This window comes from Lepidochelys olivacea (genome assembly GCF_965140295.1).
Source record: "Lepidochelys olivacea isolate rLepOli2 genome assembly, chromosome: 5".
NCBI lineage: Eukaryota > Metazoa > Chordata > Testudines > Cheloniidae > Lepidochelys > Lepidochelys olivacea.
Window position 1 is genome coordinate 11,112,925 of NC_140415.1, and position 20,820 is coordinate 11,133,744.

The following is a 20,820-nucleotide window of genomic DNA, read 5'->3' on the forward strand; positions in this document are numbered from 1 at the left end:
GCTATGTATGACTGTTAACCCATTACCAAGTTTTGCCATATTAATGGAGAGTAGTGATTCCTATATAAAGTGTAAATATTTCCAGTCTGCAGTGTATTTCCACTGTTTCACTGAATAAAATATTTAGCCCACAGTTTTTAAAGACTGTAGAGGGCTTGGAAGATCCTTCTAATTGAATGAAAGCCACTAATTAGAGTGTCATTAATATTGTCATCACAGTCAAATCAGCTATGTTTCCCAGGAGTGGGGGGGGGAGTTGAGGACATTTCCTTTCCTATGTCATTCTTGCCAATATATTTAAATGTTATTTATTTCTCACTTAGAAAGTATGGTGTCCAGATGGCTTAGCATGTATATGCTGGATCCATTTCAAAAACCATTCTGGTGCAGATACCTACTAGCATAAAATCCATATTGCCATTGTCTTGATCTCTCATACTGCTGAAATTGTGATATCTCTCTCTCTCTCTCTCTCTCAGTATCTGAAAATGAAATACATTCAGATCAGGTCCTGGATTTGTCTCTTCTCTTAGGTGTCTCTTGGTCCAATGGATCCTTCCATGGTCCTCTTCCCTTCATAGGTAAAGTCACAAAAGCTCATCTCTTCAGTGATCACTCTGGTTACAGTAAAAAGAAAAGGAGTAATTGTGGCACCTTAGAGACTAACCAATTTATTTGAGCATAAGCTTTCGTGAGCTACAGCTCACTTAATCGGATGTATACCATGGTTTCATGTCCTCTATGTATATAAATCTCCCCACTGTATTTTCCACTGAATGCATCCCATGAAGTGAGCTGTAGCTCACGAAAGCTTATGCTCAAATAAATTGATTAGTCTCTAAGGTGCCACAAGTACTCCTTTTCTTTCTTCAGTCACAGTTTCCTCCCCACCTCTGTGAGTCACTTGACATTAATTTGCTTGAGATAAAAGCATGGCATAGGGCTCACGGCATAGCAAAGTTGGATAGTTATGCCTTATTCCTATCCCAGGTCTTACACTGCTTGACTCTGTGGTCTTGAACAAGACCCTTAGGCCCAAAATTTCAAAGGTGACCACTGATTTTAGGTGCCTAAATTTCTGGATGCCTAGCTTGAAATACCATGGGCCTGATTTTCAGAGATTGCAGTTCATCAACATCTCCAGTTAGCTTCGGTTAGTATTGTGGGTGTTCAGCACTTCTGAAAAGGGCTATAAGAGGCTGACGGCCTCCTGCCTTCCCAATGCACAAGGAAGCATACAGTGTTACTACACCCCTATACTGCCTTCCACACCACCAGCCACTTCTGCTGGCCAGCACCAAAGTGGGGACAGAGCCATGATTCTCCCTCCTACCTGCTTCTTTTGACCCTCCTCTCCCATTCACTTGGGGTTTCCCCTACATTGGAGAAAAACCCAGTCAGAGAACTAGGTTGGTCCTCCAGCCACTTTTGAGTTCTCTAGGCAGAATAGGTGGACAGGAACTGGTCCTTTATTTACAGCTTCATCATATAACAATAAGAAACCAATGTCTCCTCAAAGGGACTCTGAGTTGAGAACACTCATCATTGTGCAAGAGGTGTTCCTCTTCACAGGTCCCTAGCATGTTCACCTACACATTCCTGTTTAGTTGGGGCAAAGCTTTGCATGGTCAGTAGATAGTGGCAGTAAGTTGTGCTGTAATACTGCTTGTCAAAGCTTCTTTCCAGTTACACTTTCAAGCTAAAACCAGGAGGTAGAATGAACCAAACTGGGTCGTGTGCAGGGAAGGAACATATTTTAATTGTAAAATGTGATTGTAAATGGGGACTCATAATCAAGTAGGTGTGTTTCTAATGGGATCCCACAGGAATCAGTTGTTAGCCATATAATATTTAACATTTTTATCAATGATCTGGAAGAAAATATAAAATTATCCTTGATAAAGTTTGCAGATAACACAAAGATTGGGGGAGTGGTAAATAATGTAGAGGACAGGTCACTGATACAGAATGGTTTAGATCACTTGGTGTGGGGGACAGAAGCAAAATGTATTCATTTTAATGCGACCAAATGTAAATGTATACTTCTGGGAACAACATGCCTAGGCCATTCTTACAAGATGGTGGCCTCTACCCTGGGAATCAGTGACTCTGAAAAAGGCTCGGGATTCATGGAGGATAATAAGTTGTATATGAGCTTCTAGTGCAACATTGTGGCCAAAAGGCCTAATATGATCATTGGATCAAGCTCAAGTAGGAGTAGAGAGGTTATATAGTAGAGTGGCACTGATGTGACTGCTGGTGGAATACTATTTCCTATTCTGATGTCCATAATTCAGGAAAGATGTTGATAACCCTGAGGGTTCAGAGAAGGGTTCAGAGAAGAACCATGAAAATGATTAAATGTCTTGTAATATAGACTCAATACGTTCAATCTATTTAACTTAACAAAGAGAAGTTAAAGGGGTGATTTGGTCACAGTCTACAAGTACCTACATGGGAAACAAATATTTGATAATGAGCTCTTCATTGTAGCAGAGAAATATATAAGAAGATCGAATGGGTGGAATTGGAAGCTAGAGAAATTCAGACTAGAAATAAGGCATACCTTTTTTAATGATGAGAGTATTTAACCATTGGACCAATTTACCAAGGGTTACGGTGGATTCTCCATCACTGACCATTTTAAAATCAAAATTGGATGTTTAAAGATTTGCTCTAGGAATGATTTTAGGGAAATTCTATCGCCTGTGCTACTCAGGGAGACAGCCTAGATCACAATGGTTCGTTCTGGCCTAGGAATTTATGAAAAGCCTGGAAACTCATCCAAAACCCCACAACCATTTTCCTTCCAAGTTTATCATCATGTATTGTCTTTAAACAACCATGTAGAATGCAGAGGTCTCTAAAACTTTCCACACACATCTCCCCTCCCCCAAACTGAGGTTAATGCATTTTAAAATTCCAAGAATACTCCCATTTTAAGAAAAAAAATTACAGAAGTTTAAAACCATTTTTGCTCATTTGAGTGAAAATTATGAAAATATTAAAAAATCTGCAATTTGCCATTTATTTTAAAGAAAAATAAATGTGCCTTGAAATATGTATATATTTCTGATATTATTATTATTATTATTATTATTTATTATTTATTTTATTTTCTCATGTGAAAACAGCCATTTCATGGAATTTTCACAAAAAGCAATATTTCCAGGTCGTAAAATGGACTGGAATGAAAACATTAAAAAAAAGTTTGAAACTTAATGGAAAAATATATGCCATTTATGCCCAACTCCAGTAGGAAGGAAAACTATTGCACAATGATTATTTAGACTCACCGTTACTTGATATTGTATTACTGTTTCATCCACACCAATGACTACCCGACTTCTCTTGAGTAATGCTTTGATTCTGGTGAGTAATACAGTCATTCTAAACTCATGCCAATTGAAATGCAAAATGAATCACAACCTTAAGTATGGAACCGTAACCATGGTCATGTACCATCTTGTGTTCTTTCTTTTTTTAAAAATATCTTGAAGTCAGGGATTGCAAGTCAAATCCCACTCAACAATATAAATGAAGAGTCAACTCAATCTTTGCCTCTCCTGTTTATATAGCACATAGCACACTGACAGGTTTCAGAGTAGCAGCCATGTTAGTCTGTATCAACAAAAGGAACAGGAGTACTTGTGGCACCTTAGAGACAAACAATTTTATTAAAGCATAATATCTATTTCCCCATGTTAAGTATCCTCACACCTTTGTGTCAACTATCTGAAATGGGTCATTTTGATTATCACTTCAAAAGTTTTTTTCCCCTGCTGATAATAGTTCCTCTTAATTAATTAGCCTCTTACAGTTGGTATGTGTACTTCCACCTTTTTATGTTCTCTGTATGTATAAATATCTTCTCACTATATGTTCATTCTATGCATCCGATGAAGTGGGCTGTAGCCCATGAAATCTCATGCTCAAATACATTTGTTAGTCTCTAAGGTGCCACAAGTACTCCTGTTCCTATAGCATACTGAAGGAAACTGTATTTGAATTTCTCATTCATCCTTGTAAAATGTAAGGCCCTCAGGAAAGGAGATTTGTCTTTTTCATCTTCTAAGCTCATTGTCAACGCTCAGCAAAAAATATTCATAATAATCATACCATACTCCTGACCATATTGAGCCATGGGAATGGCTGAAGAGATCTGAAAGTCACTAGGAAATGACCAGTAGAAAACTGATGAAATGCATGTTTGACCTAGTCTCCAAGGTCACAGAAAGTCAGGGGCAGAGCTGGAGATAGAATCCAGGTGTTCTGTTTGTGACAGCCTTGTTCAAACAAGGAGTTCACACTCCTTCTGAAGTCCTTCCAGAAGGATTCATCTGAGACATATGTTCCCCTGAGGAAAGTTTGCCCTTCTGCCATTGGAGATGTACCAGGGGCTTGTTAACCAGCTTCTTGCATTGTGAAGAGATTAAAGGATCCAATTTTCACTTCTTAGGCTCTGACTAATTTTAAAAAATTCTCTGATCAAAAGGAAGGTTGACTTTGTGGTTATGGCCTGGTCAAAAAAGCTAATGGAATGTTGGGAATCATTATGACAGGAATCGATAATAGGACAGAACATATCATATTGCCTCTATATAAATTCATGGTAAACCCACATCTTGATTACTGTGCGAAGATCTGGTGATCCCATCTCAAAAAAGATGAATTGGAAAAGGTACAGAAAAGCACAACAAAATTGGTTAGGGGTATGGAACTGCTTCCATATGAGGAAAGATTAATAAGACTGGGGCTTTTCAGCTTGGAAAAGGGACGACTAAGGGGGGAATCATAGAGGTCTATAAAATCATGAGTGGTGTGGAGAAAGTAAGGAAGGGTTATTTCCTCCTTCTCATAACACAAGAACTAGGAATCACCAAATGAAATTAATAGGTAGCAGGTTTAAAACAAACAAAAGGAAGTATTTCTTCACACAGTGCACAGTCAACCTGTGGAACTATTTGCCAGAGGATGTTGTGAAGGCCAAGACTGTAAGAGTCGTAGTAGAAAGAGAGCCTGAGACATAAGCCCATGTATCAGAGGCCCAATCTGAGGCCTGGGGCCTGAACTAAAGTACTGATCAAACCTTGCTAATGTAAAGCAAAGTTAGGAAGAAACAGGCTGTGAAATGAAGTCAGGCTCTTCCTGTGTGCAGGCTAACAGAGTCTGGCAAGAATAGGGCTGGTATTGCAAAAACACACATTCCTGAGAAGTGATAAGCAAAGGACACTCACGCAAACACATTCCAGAAAGGTGGTACCATAATACCCCAATACCAAGTATGGTACAAAAACATTCCCCAAAGATAATGGTAACACATTGACCTCTCTTAAAGATAAGGTCAGGATGACAGTGTGATGGATAGAGATATTTTGATTGAACCCACATGTAAGAGGTAGAGGGTAGCAACTAACCATGTAAGAGGGGCAATACGTAACTTGTTTGTATTGGTGTATAAAATGAAGTCTCAGAGGGAGTGTCTTTGGCCACCCGAGGGGGGAATGGAAAGTCCCACCATTCACTGAGCTGCGTCCATTGTCACGGATATACATGTGTTTAGTGTACCTGTAACCATTGAGCCAGGGCTTTAGCACTGTGCTTTCTCGGCAATAAACCTGATTGAGTGCCTTTGCTACTAACAAGTCTGTGGTTACTGACAGTTCAATTGGAGCCTGCTTGTATGGGCTATCTGGCCAGAGCCAGTGTGGCACGCAGAGAGAACACACAGAGAGCCAACATCTGATGACAACAGGTTGCAAAAAAGAACTAGATATGTTCATGAAGGATAGGTCCATCAGTGGCTATTAGCCAGGATGGGCAGAGATGCAAAACAAAGCTCTAAAGTGTCCCTACCCTCTGTTTGCCAGAAGCAGGGAATGGGTGACAGGGAATGTATCACTTGATGATTACCTGTTCTGTTCATTCCCTCTGAAGCACCTGGCATTGGCCACTGTCGGAAGACAGGATACTGGGCTAGAAGAACCATTGGTCTGACCCAGTATGGCCGTTCTTATGTTCTTATGACTGGGACTCAGGAATTCTTGGTTCAAGTCTCAGCATTTCTACAGACTCGTTTTGTGATCTTGGATAAGTAACAATCTACTCTGTGACTTGGCTCTCTATCTCTAAAATGGGGATAATAAATATACTTCCTTTGTCATATAGATTATAAGATCTTTGGGAGAGGGACAGCCTCTTTCTGTGTGTATACACTGTATGAAAAACCACAGGGCCCTGAACTCAACTGGGGCTTCTAGTCCTACTACAATGTTTATATCTATCTATCTATCTATCTATCTATCTATCTATCTATCATAACAAAGGAAAAGAAAATGAAGACAAAGGAAAAATTAATATTTTGCAGTACTGGGGAAAAGGAAATTATCATTGTATGGTTTCAGAGTAACAGCCGTGTTAGTCTGTATTCGCAAAAAGAAAAGGAGTACTTGTGGCACCTTAGAGACTAACCAATTTATTTGAGCATGAGCTTTCGATGAAGTGAGCTGTAGCTCACGAAAGCTCATGCTCAAATAAATTGGTTAGTCTCTAAGGTGCCACAAGTACTCCTTTTCTTTTTATCATTGTATGGTGTCCCTCTGTTCTGTCCATTCAGAAGCTGGGAATGGACGACAGGAGATGGATCACTTGAGGGCACCTGGCATTGGACACTATTGGAAGACAGGATACTGGGCTAGATGGACATGTGGTCTGACCCAGTATGGCTGTTCTTATGTTCTTATTCTTGGGAGGTGCTCAGATAAAGAAATACAGATGTTCTCCACAAGAGTTCATAGCTAAAAGCAAGCTTACTGGATGGAGTCTATATAGATTAATTGATTTTGTGGCCAGAAGGAACCATTAGGTTACCTTGTGTGACCTCCTAAAACTAACAGACCACAGAATTTCACCCAGTTACCCCTATATTGAGCCCAGTAACTTGTATTTGACTACAGCATATATTCCAAAAAGAGCCTACACAGAGCTATGATATAAAAATATATAAGAACCGAGAGATTATATACTTTTTGAGGATGCAGAAGTCAAATATTAGGTCAGCTATAAAATCTGCCAACAAAATCAATCCACAGCTCACAGCTCCATGTCCAATCTTGACCTACTTCCTTAAGCACTGTTATTTCCAGTAAATATGTTGTCTACAATGTGATCAAATTACAATCAAACACTCAAATGCCAAAACCTCTTATCTGAACCAGAAAAGCAGAGGAGCACGCACCGTGTTCCTGTTTCCAGTCATCATATGAAATGAAACATAAAAAACAGTATGTAACCAATGATTTGTTTTTGCTACAGAGGACTCTATTAGTCTACGGTCTCCTAAGCACGGTATTGGTTTCTGTGTCAAATAAATCAGGCCATTGCAGTTTAAAAGTCTTTTTTTGTGTGTGATTGAAAGAAGATTCAATACACAATTCTACTCACATGCATCTATCTACCTAATGCATTACTGAGTAAATCTCCACCACCAGTACCACAGATGCCCCAAAACAGACAACCAATTAGTTATCCACCATATAATGGAAAGCAGTGCATAAAATACTAATTATTGGCTATTGTACACATTTTGAATGATGGCACAGGCCAAAAAAATAACTTCTCTTCCAAAGTGGAATGCAACAATTCATTAGGGTTGGGTCAATACCTGGCAGCTGCCTTTTTGGATTGTTTTGGGGGTTTGGATGAGCTGTGCAGTTATATCACACATTACTTGTATATACCCTACACACCTCCGCAATGCTGCCCACTGAAAAGCAGCTGGAGTTTACAAGAAAATGTGCATAAATCATTTAGTAACTTGTGACCATAAGGCTGTTTTGTTGTTGTTTTTTGTTGCTGATTTGGGTTTTTTTTACATTTTCATTTCTTCGAAATGGCCCATCTTCCACTGAACTTTCAAAACAAATTTTGGTATAATTTTCATTTTATTTATTTATTTATTTATTTATTTAGGTGGGGAAATATCTCACTCTCATTTTTTAAATTTTATTCCCATTCCAAACTACTGTTCCAAATAGTAAAATAAATGTACCGACTATTAAATGTATGTGAAGGGAGGAAAAGTGGTTGGGAGAGTTTTTACCGTGTGTATTCAAGCTTGTGTCAGAATTCCAAGCTAGAGTTTTATTAAGATTGATCTGGAGATTATTTGAGTTTGTGTTAACAGGGAAGTGACCTAAGGCACAATTTTTGGAATTACTGCACTTAACTGAAGAAGTGGCATTTTTTACCCACAAAACCTTATGCCCAAATAAATCTGTTCATCTTTAAGGTGCTGTTAGGGGGCTTATTCCTTCACCCACTTACTTCCCTGGTCCTTCTCGCATGAACAGAGAGCAACAATACCCGAAGTCCAAAGGTGCAAACAATTCAATGTTTATTGGGGTGAACTTCCAGCAAGCAGGATTCCAGTTTCCTTCCTTAGTGTCCCCCTTCCCAGCTCTGACCCCATAGAGCCTTACCTGTGTCCCTGTTCCCATTCCTGCCCTTAGCCAAACATGATTCCAATTTCCCCACCCCCAGTCCCTGTTCCCATTTCCCCCACCCCACACACCCACCCCCACTTCCTGACTGACTGAAGACTATATAGTAAAACTTGAGTTCTGCTTAGCTATACCTTAACCAATCATTTTCCTGAAATTTAACTAACAAATCCTAAAATATTGTAACATGATTATTTAACCAATTATATCCCACCACCTTAATTAGTTTACACCCAGCAAAATTAATTATACAGCAGACAGGAACAATCACAGAACCAGACAGAGATTATGCAGACAAACAATAGGGAAATGGGGACTACAGTGATAGAACAAACACAGAAATGAGGATTTCACATCCCAGCTATTGATAAGTGAGTTCTTGCCAGACAGGATGCTATCAAACTAAGTTTCCTTTTACATCTTCTAGGCACTTCCCTTATTCTAGAGGTGATAGGCATTATCAGGACAGGATTGTATTCCTAACAGCCCAATAGCATCTTATTTCAACATGACTAGTTTGGAATGTGAGGATGTGACTGTTCGCTTCCCAGTTTATGGCTGCCTCTGCTGCTTAGCCAGAGGCCTTAGCCTAAGCACAGGACCTCAGACTGTCACAGTAAGAGAAGGACCTTACACCGGCAGACAGTGATTTTGATTCTTTCTTTTATACCTCTATAATTAGCCAAGTGATAAGAATACACCTAAATTCTTAGAGTATAGGCCTTTACAGACAGACCTGAATATCTATTTCCTAACAGGTGCCACTGGACTCCTCATTGTTTTTGCACTTAACTGACACTGCAGAAGGGTTCATAACTATAGTAACTATTAATCGTTGGAGCATAAGCTTTCGTGAGCTACAGCTCACTTCCTCAGATGCATATCGTGGAAACTGCAGCAGGCTTTATATATACACAGAGAATATGAAACAATACCTATTCCCACCCCACTGTCCTGCTGGTAATAGCTTATCTAAAGTGATTTCCAGCACAAATCCAGGTTTTCTCACCCTCCACCCCCCCACACAAATTCACTCTCCTGCTGGTGATAGCCCATCCAAAGTGACAACTCTTTACACAATGTGCATGACAATCAAGCTGGGCTATTTCCTGCATAAATCCAGGTTCTCACATCCCCCCCACCCCCATACACACACAAACTCACTCTCCTGCTGGTAATAGCTCATCCAAACTGACCACTCTTCAAGTTAAAATCCAAGTTAAACCAGAACATCTGGGGGGGGGGGGGGGTTAGGAAAAAACAAGAGGAAACAGGCTACCTTGCATAATGACTTAGCCACTCCAAGTCTCTATTTAAGCCTAAATTAATAGTATCCAATTTGCAAATGAATTCCAATTCAGCAGTTTCTCGCTGGAGTCTGGATTTGTAGTTTTTTTGTTTTAAGATAGCGACCTTCATGTCTGTGATTGCGTGACCAGAGAGATTGAAGTGTTCTCCGACTGGTTTATGAATGATATAATTCTTGACATCTGATTTGTGTCCATTTATTCTTTTACGTAGAGACTGTCCAGTTTGACCAATGTACATGGCAGAGGGGCATTGCTGGCACATGATGGCATATATCACATTGGTGGATGTGCAGGTGAACGAGCCTCTGATAGTGTGGCTGATGTTATTAGGCCCTGTGATGGTGTCCCCTGAATAGATATGTGGGCACAGTTGGCAACGGGCTTTGTTGCAAGGATAAGTTCCTGGGTTAGTGGTTCTGTTGTGTGGTATGTGGTTGTTGGTGAGTATTTGCTTCAGGTTGCGGGGCTGTCTGTAGGCAAGGACTGGCCTGTCTCCCAAGATTTGTGAGAGTGTTGGGTCATCCTTTAGGATAGGTTGTAGATCCTTAATAATGCGTTGGAGGGGTTTTAGTTGGGGGCTGAAGGTGACGGCTAGTGGCGTTCTGTTATTTTCTTTGTTAGGCCTGTCCTGTAGTAGGTAACTTCTGGGAACTCTTCTGGCTCTATCAATCTGTTTCTTTACTTCTGCAGGTGGGTATTGTAGTTGTAAGAAAGCTTGACAGAGATCTTGTAGGTGTTTGTCTCTGTCTGAGGGGTTGGAGCAAATGCGGTTGTATCGCAGAGCTTGGCTGTAGACGATGGATCGTGTGGTGTGGTCAGGGTGAAAGCTGGAGGCATGCAGGTAGGAATAGCGGTCAGTAGGTTTCCGGTATAGGGTGGTGTTTATGTGACCATTGTTTATTAGCACTGTAGTGTCCAGGAAGTGGATCTCTTGTGTGGACTGGAGCAGGCTGAGGTTGGTGGTGGGATGGAAATTGCTGTAGTTTCCACGATATGCATCTGAGGAAGTGAGCTGTAGCTCACGAAAGCTTATGCTCTAATAAATTGGTTAGTCTCTAAGGTGCCACAAGTCCTCCTTTTCTTTTTGCGAATACAGACTAACACAGCTGTTACTCTGAAACCTGTCATTATGCAAGGCACTGCATTTAGCCGTATGGAGTGGAAATCTATCAACTGCATGAAAAAACGTGTACAGATACAGACAGACATCATCTTCCTTTCCAAATGCAAACAGATGGACATCGTACCAAAAGGACTGAAGGTAAAAAATCCATTACAATCTACATACCACACAGACTATGCTGACAGCTTATGCCACACGCTCTCAAAGAAACTGCGGAATCACCTGATCAACATCCTCTACAGCAAACAGGGAAAGATTAAGAATGAGCTCTCAAAAATGGATACTCTCATAAAAAAACAACCTTCCACACAAACTTCCTCGTGGCTGGATTTTACTAAAACTAGACAAGCCATTTACAACACACACTTTGCTTCTCTACAAAAGAAAAAGGACACTAAACTTTATAAACTACTACATGCTACAAGGGGCCACAGCAATGGTTCCCTCAACCCACCTAGCAATATTGTTAACCTATCCAACTATACTCTCAGCCCAGCAGAAGCAGCTGTTCTATCTCGGGGCCTCTCCTTCTGCCCCTCCACCCCCACGAACATGATACAGTTCTGTGGTGACCTAGAATCCTATTTTCGACGTCTCCGACTCAAGGAATATTTCCAAAATACCTCTGAACAGCATACTAATCCACAGAGGTCTCCCAACCAACACTACAGAAAGAGGGATTCTAGGTGGACTCCTCCTGAAGGTCGAAACAGCAGACTGGACTTCTACATAGAGTGCTTCCGCCGACGTGCACGGGCTGAAATTGTGGAAAAGCAGCATCACTTGCCCCATAACCTCAGCCATGCGGAACGCAATGCCATCCACAGCCTCAGAAACAACTCTGACATCATAATCAAAAAGGCTGACAAAGGAGGTGCTGTTGTCGTCATGAATAGGTCGGAATATGAACAAGAGGCTGCTCGGCAGCTCTCCAACACGAGTTTCTACAAGCCATTACCCTCTGATCCCACTGAGAGTTACCAAAAGCAACTACAGCATTTGCTCAAGAAACTTCCTGAAAAAGCACAAGATCAAATCCGCACAGACACACCCCTGGAACCCCGACCTGGGATATTCTATCTACTACCCAAGATCCATAAACCTGGAAATCCTGGGCGCCCCATCATCTCAGGCATTGGCACCCTGACAGCAGGATTGTCTGGCTATGTAGACTCCCTCCTCAGGCCCTACGCTACCAGCACTCCCAGCTACCTTCGAGACACCACTGACTTCCTGAGGAAACTACAATCCATCGGTGATCTTCCTGATAACACCATCCTGGCCACTATGGATGTAGAAGCCCTCCACACCAACATTGCACACAAAGATGGACTACAAGCCGTCAAGAACACTATCCCCGATAATGTCACGGCTAACCTGGTGGCTGAACTTTGTGACTTTGTCCTTACCCATAACTACTTCACATTTGGGGACAATGTATACCTTCAGATCAGCGGCACTGCTATGGGTACCCGCATGGCCCCACAGTATGCCAACATTTTTATGGCTGATTTAGAACAACGCTTCCTCAGCTCTCGTCCCCTAAAGCCCCTACTCTACTTGCGCTATATTGATGACATCTTCATCATCTGGACCCATGGAAAAGAAGCCCTTGAGGAATTCCACCATGATTTCAACAATTTCCATCCCACCACCAACCTCAGCCTGGTCCAGTCCACACAAGAGATCCACTTCCTGGACACTACAGTGCTAATAAACAATGGTCACATAAACACCACCCTATACCGGAAACCTACTGACCGCTATTCCTACCTGCATGCCTCCAGCTTTCACCCTGACCACACCACACGATCCATCGTCTACAGCCAAGCTCTGCGATACAACCGCATTTGCTCCAACCCCTCAGACAGAGACAAACACCTACAAGATCTCTGTCAAGCTTTCTTACAACTACAATACCCACCTGCAGAAGTAAAGAAACAGATTGATAGAGCCAGAAGAGTTCCCAGAAGTTACCTACTACAGGACAGGCCTAACAAAGAAAATAACAGAACGCCACTAGCCGTCACCTTCAGCCCCCAACTAAAACCCCTCCAACGCATTATTAAGGATCTACAACCTATCCTAAAGGATGACCCAACACTCTCACAAATCTTGGGAGACAGGCCAGTCCTTGCCTACAGACAGCCCCGCAACCTGAAGCAAATACTCACCAACAACCACATACCACACAACAGAACCACTAACCCAGGAACTTATCCTTGCAACAAAGCCCGTTGCCAACTGTGCCCACATATCTATTCAGGGGACACCATCACAGGGCCTAATAACATCAGCCACACTATCAGAGGCTCGTTCACCTGCACATCCACCAATGTGATATATGCCATCATGTGCCAGCAATGCCCCTCTGCCATGTACATTGGTCAAACTGGACAGTCTCTACGTAAAAGAATAAATGGACACAAATCAGATGTCAAGAATTATATCATTCATAAACCAGTCGGAGAACACTTCAATCTCTCTGGTCACGCAATCACAGACATGAAGGTCGCTATCTTAAAACAAAAAAACTACAAATCCAGACTCCAGCGAGAAACTGCTGAATTGGAATTCATTTGCAAATTGGATACTATTAATTTAGGCTTAAATAGAGACTTGGAGTGGCTAAGTCATTATGCAAGGTAGCCTGTTTCCTCTTGTTTTTTCCTAACCCCCCCCCCCCCCAGATGTTCTGGTTTAACTTGGATTTTAACTTGAAGAGTGGTCAGTTTGGATGAGCTATTACCAGCAGGAGAGTGAGTTTGTGTGTGTATGGGGGTGGGGGGGATGTGAGAACCTGGATTTATGCAGGAAATAGCCCAGCTTGATTGTCATGCACATTGTGTAAAGAGTTGTCACTTTGGATGGGCTATCACCAGCAGGAGAGTGAATTTGTGTGGGGGGGTGGAGGGTGAGAAAACCTGGATTTGTGCTGGAAATCACTTTAGATAAGCTATTACCAGCAGGACAGTGGGGTGGGAATAGGTATTGTTTCATATTCTCTGTGTATATATAAAGCCTGCTGCAGTTTCCACGATATGCATCTGAGGAAGTGAGCTGTAGCTCACGAAAGCTTATGCTCTAATAAATTGGTTAGTCTCTAAGGTGCCACAAGTCCTCCTTTTCTTTTTGCGAATACAGACTAACACGGCTGTTACTCTGAAACCTGTTATTAATCGTTGCTTAGCTTAGTTCTACTAGTGACTTAATTTAGCATTTGTGGAGCTAATTCACAATTAAGGGCTGTAATATTTAATCCACTTAACGTATAATTGTACATTAATTAAAGAACCCTATGAGAAAACTTAAACACCTCTTATGACCATACTGAAAAGCCAAATCTCACCACAGCATTCCAGGATAATGTCTACTCCACTTACTCTATATAATCACATACAAAAATTGAGAGCTGATAACAATAACTCTTCCTGGGTTCTTAATTCTATTTAAATAAATGATGAGCTACTTATATCTTATTACACTATTCACAACATTTTTATATTAAACTAGAATTGCATTTAACAATCCCCATATTTGCAAATGGAAGCATATAATGAGATGGTGCTCCTGGCAACTTATAGGAATAAGTTAAATAAATAAAATATACATTTAATACTGTAAAGTTGGCAAAGAAATAGCAGTTTTCCTGATGTCCAGTGTGGAAAAGATTATCCGCATATAAGTGATAGTTTTATTAAACGTCAACAGGTAATAGCTGAAATGTGGCAAAAATCAAACCTTTTGCTATGTGGTTTCTATTTATTTGCTAACAAGGGATATTCCAGATATGGAGGGATTTTGGTGCATGATTTCACCTCAATTGCTATATATCATTTGCAAGGAAAACTAGCTTCCAGTCATGTGATAGAAATAAACAGAGGTGGGTGTATACTGTACAGATATGATTATTCTTTATTAAGAGGATATGAATTGATGCTTGTGAAAACAAGCAACTCATCACTGGGTTGAGCCAGACATTATGCAGGAAGTGGGAGACAGCAGAGTTTATAGAATGAGGGACTGGGGATCAGGAGGCCTGGTCTTTATTCCCAGTTCTTCCAAGCACCTGTTGTACAATCTTGGGCAAGTCACTTCTTTCCTCTGTGCTTATTTCCAGTCTGACTCGTCTATTTAGATTGCAAGACATTTGGGGCAAGAACTGCCTCTGACTGTGTATTTGAACAGTGCCAAGTAGAATAGGGCCCTGATCTTGGTTGGAGCCTTTGGGTATGTCATAAATATAAAGGGAAGGGTAAACCCCTTTAAAATCCCTCCTAGCCAGAGGAAAAATCCTCTCACCTATAAAGGGTTAAGAAGCTAAAGGTAACCTCACTGGCACCTGACCAAAATGACCAATGAGGAGACAAGATACTTTCAAAAGCTGGGAGGAGGGAGAGAAACAAAGGGTCTGTGTCTGTCAGTACGCTGCTTTTGCCAGGGATAGAACAGGAATGGAATCTTAGTACTTTTAGTAAGTAATCTAGCTAGGTATGTGTTAGATTATGATTTCTTTAAATGGCTGAGAAAAGAACTGTGCTGAATAGAATGAATATTTCTGTTTGTGTGTCTTTTTTGTAACTTAAGGTTTCGCCTAGAGGGATTCTCTATGTTTTGAATCTAATTACCCTGTAAGGTATCTACCATCCTGATTTTACAGAGGTGATTCCTTTACTTCTATTTCTATTAAAAGTCTTCTTGTAAGAAAACTGAATGCTTTTTCATTGTTCTCAGATCCAAGGGTTTGGGTCTGTGGTCACCTATGCAAATTGGTGAGGATTTTTACCAAACCTTTCCCAGTAAGTGGGATGCAAGGGTTGGGAGGATTTGGGGAGGAAAGACGTGTCCAAACTACGTTTCCCAGTAAACCCAGTTAGAGTTTGGTGGTAGCAGTGGATATTCCAAGGACAAAGGATAAAATTAATTTGTACCTTGGGGAAGTTTTAACCTAAGCTGGTAAAAGTAAGCTTTGGAGGTTTTTCATGCAGGTCCCCACATCTGTACCCTAGAGTTCAGAGTGGGGGAGGAACCTTGACAGGGTATTACTGTGAGGGCTACCATCTTGGTAGACATACTAGGGATTAAAACAGGAACCTCCAGAGCTAAAAGCAAGAATTCTATAGCTTGAGCTAAAGCACTGGGTATTGTAACGATTCATACCCTCTATGTATAGGCACAGAGCGGCCCTTTTAACAACTCACCAGTGGATTACATGACAGTAATACTATTAATAGAACATAATCTTTCTCTAGCCTCATTAAAAGTCTTTCCACTGACTTTGGATCAGGACATCACTGTACCTCCATTCTCATGCGCAACACCTTGCTCATTCAGTCCAAGTCTCAAAGAAGTCTAATAATACCAAATGCTCTGTGATGGTTTTGCAGTAGGCTATACTATCTGCTTCATGATGGATTACTTGAAATGTCAAATGCATCTAAGAGTCTGGTCAGATCTATAAATGGAATTGATACGCACTGTTCATTAGTAACGTACACACTCTGTACATGCTAGTAAATGTGCCTAGGTGCGTGCATGCCATAGCATTTGAGAAGAGGAAGGCTAGATTAGCCTACTAGACTTTGCCAGCACTCTGAATAGAGGCCCAGGGAAGAGCATCATTTCCCCCTGGTGCCACGCCACTGTTAAGCAGTATCCTGTTTACAGCATTCATATATATATATATATAAACAGATCAAGGGCAATTTTGAATCGACTGATCTCTAACTTTCTGTAATGCATGCTTACTGGCATACAATAGTTGCAGCTCGTGAGGATCAACTCATAATTAACTCAGCTCTGCCAGGCTCTGGGCAAACAGTTCTTCCCTACCACAAGTAGCCAAACTCAGGAAAACCCTGTCAAATGCACTATACATCCTGAGAGAGAAGTCACTGAGAGAATTGCCAACCATGATAACGATGACTGTCTGCTCCTCCCATGACCTCTGATTGGCCCAGAACTACTATTTAAGTCTGGAGGGCATTCCAGGACATTGTCTGTGCAACAAGACAAATCTCTGACCTGCTGCTGAGACAGACCCTGCCTTACTCCTGGGTCCTTCTTTGTCTCCCTGCCCTTGGTTCCTGGCTATTGACTCTGGCTTGACTTCCTCTAGCCAAATGTGTATGGCTCTAACCCCTGGACCTGTCTGCTCAAGCCTCAGTCACTGACACAGCATGCTTTTATCTGCACAGTCCCTAATTGGGGGAGGTGTGGTCAGATTCCAGGAGCAGCCTTTGCATCAGGTATCTGGGCAGGAGTCTCTCTGACACGTGTAGTGTTGTTAATTAAATCTATTTGTGTCATCAGCACTCACAATTAACATGAGTTAGCAGCACAGGTAGAGAAAGGGATGCAGAAAAGACACTTAGACCCCCTACAGATGCCACCGGAGGTTAAGAGGTATAATCCCTCCTGGGACAGTGCACATGCTCGAGATTGTGCCTAAAGGGCATAATCCTGTCTGAAACAAAGCACAAACAATAAGCTTGTTGTGAGTCAACAGCTAGTCCTTGGGAAGTGCCGATTGTTAGTGGTAATGCAGTTCTTTCTAGAAGGTGACCATATTACAGAAAAAAAAGTTGGTTATCCTTGCCTAAATAAATATCTGGGGCTTTGTTTTTCTCTGACAACCACTCTCCTGGGGGCAGTTGTGAGCTGCAGGTTATTTATATACAAGCAAGTTTTTATAAAGCCAAAAAAAAAATGGTGGTGTCAAAAAGTTACAAGATGCCCCTGGGAAAGTGGCAGATGAGAGATGAGAACCCAAAATGTAGAGCTGTCCTGTTTGGACAGACATGAACCAGGACTCTCACAACCCCTGTAAAGTGAAATACATTCTTTCTGCATTGCTAAACTCTTGGATAAGGCAAGTGACAGCATTCCTGGACCATAACCTCCTTCCCACACGTTCGGCTTCTTTCCTGAGTTATTCACAAACTCCCTGCTAGAGCTGAGAGGGGAAAGGGCTTTCCATCCCACAATTTTGTTTTGCGATTTGGGATTTTTTTTTTTGCCTGCCCCAAATCAGGAGAAAAAATTGAAATTTTGAATTTTTTTCATCAAATACAAAACACACAAACAAAAACAAAACCAAGTTCAGATCAATGAGCATTTCATTTCTATAATTTTAAAACATCTCATTTCAATTTTGACCATTTAAAAAAAACCTGTTAGCTTAAATTTGAATATGAAATATTTATTATAAAGGTTTTTATTTGAGAAATTAACTGAAACTGAACCTTTTCCGTGAATAGTTTCTGTTCTGTTCTGGGCATTTTGACAGAAAAACATTTTGTTTAAAATTTCCCAACCTTCTCTACTCTGTATTTCACTTATCTAATACTCAGAATGAGCTAGTCCCTTGCTTGCTGCCTGGGTTTATTTTTTATTTCCAATATTGTTCTCTTTAAACACTTTCATGTCCTATTTAATTTTATTGGAAAACACATTTATACTACTTCACGCTAATGTTTTGTTAGGAAATCAATTTAAACAGTAATAAATACATTTTATAGTTTGCAGCATGATTAAATATTGAAGAGAAGTTACAACTATTCAGAAACACTAATTAAGGCCAAAACTGACCGTTTTAATTATCTCTGTGTTAAATATATTGAGCCAAATTCATTTCTCAGACAACTCCATTGATTTTAATGGAGTTTACATGACGGATGACTGTGGACCATTGACCCAAATTCAGATCTAGAACAAACCATTATCACTGCTTTAGAAGGCTCTGGGCTGAATTCACAGGTAAAATATTGTATGTGCAACAGGAGGATAGGTTGTATTATTGACTCTTATGGAGGTTAGAAAGGAGAGTCTGGTGAGCAGAAGCTTTAAAAAAGGGTAGTGAAGGGTAATGAGGAGATAGGGGCATGACCCCATGCTAGCTTGCAAAAGGGAAATGCAGCCTGTGATAGGATGGTGTATTCTAAGCTACTCCTGTATGCAACTGGGACTCTCTGGGAAGGACTACGCATTCTTCCCTACCCACATGCCAACACTGAGCCTTAAAGCCACAAGGTGGCCTAGCAGAGCTGTTGGCAAATTTTCCATCAACACTTTTTTTCAGTGCAAAATGCCTTCTTGATGGAACTGAGAATGTGGAGTGAAAAAATGTTTATTTTTGGTCAACAAAAAAATAAATGTTAAAACATGTTTGTTTAAATGATGAAGTAAAGATTACTCTCTCAGACTTTTTTCAATTTTTTTCCTGTGGAAAAAAGTAAAAAAAAAAAAAAAGAGAAAATCAATTTCTTCCATTCTTGCCCCTTCTCTCCTCAGGAGAAACAAAGTGCAAGAAAGGTTTCAGAGTAACAGCCGTGTTAGTCTGTATTCGCAAAAAGAAAAGGAGTACTTGTGGCACCTTAGAGACTAACCAATTTATTTGAGCATAAGCTTTCGTGAGCTACAACTCACTTTCCTGCCACACAAAAATTAAACTATATATATTCAGAAGTGATTTTGTCAAAAACAAAAAAGGGAACATTTAAAAGTAATTCTATTTCTTTTGATCATAATGGTCCCTTCTGACCTTAGTATCTATGAATCTATGAATGTTTTAAAACTAATTCTAGTTCTTTTGAATGTTTTTATTACATTTACTTAACTTTTCTTGACCAGCTCTATTGCCTACACTGTATGTCTGTTTTGAAGAGAGGGAGGAGAAAAGTTGCTTTATCTTATACCTTTTGGGGGGGGTTTCTGCAACAATTCCCTTCCCCTCGCATTCCCATGCTGCATCATGTAAATTACACCCATTTTGCAAATCATTGGATGCCAGATCAATCCAAAGTGTGGAAAACTTTGCCCTGTTGCACCCATTATCTACACTCAATATGTTTATGTTCGTCCTACATTCAGTCCATTACATTCTTTTCAGTTTACAGCTGCTTTTTTTGCTTTGCAATCAAAGAGCATTACTTTCCTCTCCAACAAAACAAAGGTAATCCCGTTAATGAATGGATGTGAGAGTTCCAAGGTCCAAGCCAAAAGTCAGCTAGGATTACATTTCAAATGTCACCTCTTTCTAAAGACCATAATTCAGGAGGAAATAGATGAAAACACCGCACATTTCCACAGTCAATATTTCTACATTTATTTTTTGCCAGAGAGAAGTTTATTACCCTATAAAGTGTAGATAAGTTAAATATCTGGATCTGTGTGTGTGTGTATGTGTGTGGGGGGGAATAATGTACCACAATAGTCTTTGGAAAGAAAAGATGTGTATATAAAATTATTCAGAAAAAGGAAGCAGATTGTAAATATCATAGAAGAGAGGAAAATTGCAAAGGCCATTTTACAATAGGAATAGATGTAAAAGGAATGTAGGAAACATGCACAGAGTACAGTGAAGTCAAAGCTAAGAAATAAAAGAGATTTTTGTTTCCAAAGAGATAGATATACGCAAAGTATCCAAATACAAATGTCCAGATTCTGGTCCTCACTTTGTGCCTGCTTTGCTCAAGTCCAGCAGTGAAAAAGTATCTGGAAATCTAGCTTAACTGGCTACTTTGGGAATTCCTCCTGATCCTGGCGTAGGGGGCATGTTAAAAAGAGGACATGGCTTTTCCACTACACTATCAGTGCCCAGTTGATGTGAAGGACCTATGGCTATTATAGGGTGACCAGATGTCCCAATTTTATAGGGACAGTTCTGATATTTGGGGCTTTGTCTTATATAAGTGCCTATTACCCCTCACCCCCATCCCGATTTTTCACCCTTGCTATCTGGTCACCCTAGACTGTTATCAGCTGGTACCAATTAGAGCACTCCAATGCAGAAGGCCTCAAAATTGGTATAAATACACCTATGTCTCTTCTACCTCAGGTGAGCTTCAGGCAAGGATTCAGCCTAGAACATCCCTAAGCATTTGCA